General features: G+C 40.0%; 1 non-coding gene across 1 annotated transcript; it reads left to right on the plus strand.

Moving 5' to 3' along the window:
* Nucleotides 1-4,877: 4,877 nt before the first annotated feature.
* Nucleotides 4,878-4,985, plus strand: LOC130959152 (small nucleolar RNA R71). Its single transcript, XR_009078247.1, has one exon. It is a non-coding gene; the product is annotated as a small nucleolar RNA R71 (small nucleolar RNA).
* The last annotated feature ends 1,886 nt before the right edge of the window (nt 4,986-6,871 follow it).

Below are 6,871 nucleotides of genomic sequence, written 5' to 3' on the forward strand. Positions count from 1 at the left end.
CTTGTAGGAAAAAAAGAAGAAAAAGAAGCAAAGAAGCACAAAAAAGGAGAAAAAAAGAGCTTTGGGACACACTTTGAAGTTGGAGCACACTTTGGAGGCTTAGGCCACGCTTTTAAAAGCGTGGCCCATGACCAAATTAATGAAGAATAGGCAAACAGCACACACTGCCCTGCTCTTGCCAAGGGCAGGGCAGAATCGTGATGCAAAGTGAGGTTGGAAGCAAGAATTTTCGCTAAGGTAAAATCTGGGCGCTCACAGCATGACCATGCCTCCTTCAAAGGGCTATAACTTGAGCTACAGACGTTCGATTGATGTGCTTCCAGTTGCGTTGGAAAGCTGACATTCAGAGCTTTCCAACGATATATAGAAATCCATATTTGGAGTACAATTGGGGTAGGAACGGAAGGCATCTTTAACGGCCAAAAATAAGCAAAAATAAACCAAGGAAAGGAAGTAGCGTGTGCATCCACCGAGTTTCGAACACAGAGCTTCACTTTTGGAAACATTGCCCTGCCCTCCGCGAGGGAAGGGCAGCATTTTGTTGTGGCACGGCCAGCGCACCAATCTGGCGCACCAAAGCATCATTCGGCAGCACCAGCAGCGCACCAAGGCACCAATCTGGCGCACCAAATTTTTCTGCCCTGCCCTCTGCGAGGGCAAGGCAGCATCCTGCGCACCAAGCTCACACGCCACGCCTGCACCATGGCCGCATGCATCAAATCCTGCCCTGCCCTCCGCAAGGGCAGGGCAGCCTCCTGGGAGCAACATGGGCCAAAATTCAATTAAAATTCCCTTTGAACTCAAATCTTCACCAATTGAACCAAGGCCATCCAAGACCCATCTCTCCTCAAATCCAAAGCAAGCAAAGCCCACATCATCACTCAAAGGCACATGGATCAATTAGATTAGGATTTTCATTTTTGTAATTTGTTTTAATTTCATTTTCATTTTTTATTTTGTAAAGCCTATATAAAGGCATCACTCTCATTTCAGAAGGGGAGCTCGATTAGAAATAGAAAAGAGGCTTGCTCCATTAGAGAGCTCTCTCTTTAGTCTTTCTCTTGTTTTGAATCTTGGATTGAGAAGTGAAGGAATTCTGTTTCATTCTCCCTCTGAGATTTCTCTTGTTTGCCTTACTGCAAAATTTTAGTGAATTGCAATTTGAATCAAAGTTCTCTTACTGCTTTCATCTTTAATTTTTCTGCATCTTGTTTGCTGTTGGATCAAGGAAGGGATTGAGATCTAGACTTGTTTTCTAGTCTCTTTGATTCCCTGAGATCAATTTTATTTTGCAATTTAGCTGAGCTCTTTGCTACTCTTCTTTCTTTTTACTGTTTCATTGAAATTGTCAAATGCTCTTTGAGATTTGAGAATTGATCTCAGTCTTCTACTACGTTTACTTTTCTGTAATTTCCTTTCCTGCATTCTGCACTTTCACATTTCTGTCCACATTGAGTTTGATTTAATTTCCTGCACATTCACATTTTCTACAATTTAAATTTCCAGTTGCTTAATCTATTGCTTCCTTTAATTTCCAGCACCCACTCCCCTTTACACTTAATGCAATTTACATTTCTTGTCATTTAAGATTCTTGCAATTTACATTTCTTGCTCTTTAAGTTACTTGCCAATTTACTTTCTGCATCTTTAAGATTTCTGCCATTTACTTTCTGTTGGCTACACTTCACACAATTCACTCAATGTTAGCTTGACTAAACTAATCACCCACTAAAGTTGCTTGATCCATCAATCCCTGTGGGATCGACCTCACTCACGTGAGTTATTACTACTTGATGTGACCCGGTATACTTGCCGGTTGGATTTGTGTGTTGGAAATTCGTTTTTCCACAAAAACACCATCACATCTCTCATGATTCTTTGATCTTCTCTAATTTCATGGAGGAGGATGGAATGTTCTTGGTGCTCTACCATTAGTTGTCCCATGTTGGAACTCAATTCTCCTAGGGAGGTGTTGATTTGCTCCCAATAGTTTTGTGGAGGAAAGTGCATCCCTTGAGGCATCTCAGGGATTTCATGATGAGGAATCTCCTCATGTCCATGAGTGGGATCTCTTGTTTGCATTGAGCTCCTTCCACACAGATATCCATGAGGACTTGGTCCAACCTTTGATTAAAGTTGACCTTTTTTGAGTTTGAAAAGGGACCTCGGGGATCACCTTCTTCTTGGTCACAACTTCATAGAAGTGGTCTTGATGCACCCTTGAGATGAATCTCTCCATCTTCCATGACTCAGAGGTGGAAGCTTTTGCCTTCCCTTTCCTCTTTCTAGAGGTTTCTCCGGCCTTAGGTGCCATAAATGGTTATGGAAAAACAAAAAGCAATGCTTTTACCACATCAAACTTAGAAGGGTTGCTCGTCCTCGAGCAAAAAAAGAAAGAAGAGAGTAGAAGAAGAAGAAATAGAGGAGATGGAGGGGGGCTTTGTGTTTCGGCCAAGGGGGAGACGTAGTGTTTAGGTTGTGGGAAAATGAAGGAGTGAAGATAGGTTTATATAGGGGTGGAGAGGGGGGTATGGTTCGGCCATTATAGGTGGGTTTGGGAGGAAAAGTGGTTTGAATTTGAATGGTGAGGTAGGTGGGGTTTTATGATGGATGGATGTGAGTGATGAAGAGAATGGTGGGATTTGATAGGTGAGGGGTTTTTAGGGAAGAGGTTTTGAGGTGGTTGGTGAATGGGTGAAGAAGAGAGAGAGTGGTGGGGTAGGTGGGGATCCTGTGGGGTCCACAAATCCTGAGGTGTCAAGGATAGCTCATCCCTGCACCAAGTGGCGTGTAAAATGCCCTTTCTACCAATCCTGGCGTTAAATGCCGGGCTGCTGCCCTTTTCTGGCGTTAAACGCCAGTCTGGTGCCCCTTTCTGGCGTTAAACGCCAGTCTGGTGCCCTTTTCTGGCGTTAAACGCCTAGAATGGTGCCAGACTGGGCGTTAAACGCCCATTTGCTGCCCTTACTGGCATTTAAACACTAGCAAGTTTTTCCTCCAGGGTGTGCTGTTTTTCTTTCTGTTTATCATTCTGTTTTTACTTTTTCAATTGTTTTTGTGACTTCACATGATCATCAACCTATAGAAAACATAAAATAACAATGGAAAATAGATAAATATAACATTTGGTTACCTCCCAACAAGCGCTTTTTTAATGTCAGTAGCTTGACAGTGGGCTCTCATGGAGCCTCACAGATGTTCAGAGCAATGTTGGAACCTCCCAACACCAAACTTAGAGTTTGAATGTGGGGGTTCAACACCAAACTTAGAATTTGGTTGTGGCCTCCCAACACCAAACTTAGAGTTTGACTGTGGGGCTCTGTTTGACTCCGTTTTGAGAGAAGCTCTTCATGCTTCCTCTCTATGTTTACAGAGGGATATCCTTGAGCCTTAAACACATGGGATTCTTCATTCACCTGAATGATCAATTATCCTCTGTCAACATCAATCACAGCCTTTGTTGTGGCTAGGAAGGGTCTGCCAAGGATGATGGATTCATCCATGCACTTTCCAGTCTCTAGGACTATGAAATCAGCAGGGATGTAATGGTCTTCAATCTTTACCAGAACATCCTCTACAAGTCTATAAGCTTGTTTTCTTGAATTGTCTGCCATCTCTATTGAGATTCTTGCAGCTTGTACCTCAAAGATCCCTAGCTTCTCCATTACAGAGAGAGGCATGAGGTTTATGCTTGACCCTAGGTCACACAGAGCCTTCTCGAAGGTCATGGTGCCTAATGTACAAGGTATTGAGAACTTTCCAGGGTCCTGTCTCTTTTGAGGTAATCTCTGCCTAGTCAAGTCATCCAATTCTTTGGTGAGCAAAGGGGGTTCATCCTCCCATGTCTCATTACCAAATAACTTGTCATTTAGCTTCATGATTGCTCCAAGGTACTTAGCAACTTGCTCTTCAGTGACATCTTCATCCTCTTCAGAGGAAGAATACTCATCAAAGCTCATGAATGGCAGAAGTAATTCCAATGGAATCTCTATGGTCTCAGTGTGAGCCTCAGATTCCCATGGTTCCTCATTAGGGAACTCATTGGAGGCCATTGGACGTCGATTGAGGTCTTCCTCAGTGGCGATCACTGCCTCTTTCTCCTCTCCAAATTCGGCCATGTTGATGGCCTTGCACTCTCCTTTTGGATTCTCTTCTGTATTGCTTGGAAGAGTACTATGAGGGAGTTCAGTAACTTTCTTACTCAGCTGACCCACTTATGCCTCAAAGTTTCTAATGGAGGACCTTGTTTCAGTCATGAAACTTTGAGTGGTTTTGATTAGATCAGAGACCATGGTTGCTAAGTCAGAGTGGCTCTGCTTAGAATTCTCTGTCTGTTGCTGAGAAGATGATGGAAAAGGCTTGCCATTGCTAAACCTGTTTCTTCCACCATTATTGTTGTTGAAACCTTGTTGAGGTTTCTGTTGATCCTTCCATGAGATATTTGGATGATTTCTCCATGAAGGATTATAGGTGTTTCCATAGGGTTCTCCCATGTAATTCACCTCTTCCATTGATGGGTTCTCAGGATCATAAGTTTCTTCTTCAGATGAAGCGTCCTTAGTACTGCCTGGTGCAGCTTGCATTCCAGACAGACTTTGAGAAATCATATTGACTTGCTGAGTCAATATTTTGTTCTGAGCCAATATGGCATTCAGAGTATCAATCTCAAGAACTCCTTTCTTCTAATTCGTCCTATTGTTCACAGGATTCCTTTCAGAAGTGTACATGAATTGGTTATTTGCAACCATTTCAATGAGTTCTTGAGCTTCTGCAGGCGTCTTCTTCAGATGAAGAGATCCTCCAGCAGAGCTGTCCAATGACATCTTGGACAGTTTAGACAGACCATCATAGAAAATACCTATGATGCTCCATTCAGAAAGCATGTCAGAAGGACACTTTCTGATCAATTGTTTATATCTTTCCCAAGCTTCATAGAGGGATTCACCTTCCTTCTGTCTGAAGGTTTGGACTTCCACTCTAAGCTTACTCAATTTTTGAGGTGGAAAGAACTTTGCCAAGAAGGCATTGACTAGCTTTTCCCAAAAGTTCAGACTTTCTTTAGGTTGTGAGTCCAACCATATCCTAGCTCTGTCTCTTACAGCAAAAGGGAATAGCATAAGTCTGTAGACCTCAGGGTCAACCCCATTAGTCTTGACAGTGTCACAGATTTGCAAGAATTCGGCTAAAAACTAATGAGGATCTTCCAATGGAAGTCCATGGAACTTGCAATTCTGTTGCATTAGAGAAACTAATTGAGGCTTAAGCTCAAAGTTGTTTGCTCCAATGGCAGGGATAGAGATGCTTCTCCCATAGAAGTCGGGAGTAGGTGCAGTAAAGTCACCCAGCACTTTCCTTGCATTGTTGGCATTGTTGTTGTTTTCGACTGCCATGTCTTCTTCTTGTTTGAAGATTTCTGTTAGGTCCTCTACAGAGAGTAGTGCTTTAGCTTCTCTTAGCTTTCGCTTCAAGGTCCTTTCAGGTTCAGGGTCAGCCTCAACAAGAATGCTTTTGTCGTTGTTCCTGCTCATATGAAAGAGAAGAGAACAAGAAAATATGGAATCATCTATGTCACAGTATAGAGATTCCTTGAGATGTCAGAGGAAAAGAAGAATAGAAGGAGGAGGTAGAAGAAGAAGAATTCGAACATATCAAGAGAGATAGAGTTCGAATTGTTAATAGTGGAGGAGTGTTAGTCCTTAAATGGAAGGATGTGAGAAGAGGGGAAGAATTTTCGAAAATAAAATAAAAGATTTTTAAAATAATTAAAAGAAATTTTGAAAATTTGATTGATGATTTTCGAAAATTAAAGTTGGGAAAGAAATAAAGTGATTTTTGAAAAAGATTTTGAAATTAGAAATCAAAAAGATATGATTGAAGACTATTTTGAAAAAGATGTGATTAAAAAGATATGATTGAAAAGTTATGGTTTTAAAGAGATATGATTGAAAAGATATGATTGAAAAACAATTTAAAAAGATTTGATTTTTAAAATTAATGACTTGGCTAACAAGAAATTTAAAAGATATGATTCAGACATTAAACCTTTCTCAACAGAAAAGGCAACATACTTGAAATGTTTGAATCAAATCATTAATTGTTAGCAAGTATTTTTGAAAATGGAAAGAAATTAATTTTGAAAATATATGATTGAAAAGATATGATTTTGAAAAATTATGGAAACTTGAAAAAAATCTGAATTAAAAACAAAATCTTCCCTCTTGTACCATCCTGGCGTTAAACGTCCAGAATGGTATCCATTCTGGCGTTTAACGCCCAAAACTCTACCTTTTTGGGCGTTTAAACGCCAGTTTTCATTCCTCACTGGGCGTTTTGAACGCCCAGCTTTTTCTGTGTAATTCCTCTGCTGCATGTTCTGAATCTTCAACTCTCTGTATTATTGACTTGAAAAGACACAATTTAAAAAAAAAATTTTGAATTTTTAATGATGAGAAATAATCAAAATGCCACTAAGATCAAATAAACAATGCATGCAATACACCAAACTTAGAAGTATGTATACTATTGACACTAACAAATTGAGAATGCATATGAGAAACAACAAAAGACACTAAACAAGAGAATTTAAAGATCAGAGCAAGTAAATCATCAAGAACAACTTGAAGATCAATAGAGAACACAATGCATGCAATTTTTCGAAAATAGATGAATGCAATTGACACCAAACTTAAAATTAGACACTAGACTCAAACAAGAAACATAAAATTATTTTTGGTTTTATGATTTTATAAATTTTTTTGTGCTTTTTCGAAAATTATATGGAGAAGTAAAATAAAGGATTCAAAATTCTTAATGAGAATTCCAGGAATCATGCAATGTTAGTCTAAAGCTTTAGTCTAAAAAGATTAGACAT

Source organism: Arachis stenosperma, chromosome 10 (assembly GCF_014773155.1).
Source record: "Arachis stenosperma cultivar V10309 chromosome 10, arast.V10309.gnm1.PFL2, whole genome shotgun sequence".
NCBI lineage: Eukaryota > Viridiplantae > Streptophyta > Magnoliopsida > Fabales > Fabaceae > Arachis > Arachis stenosperma.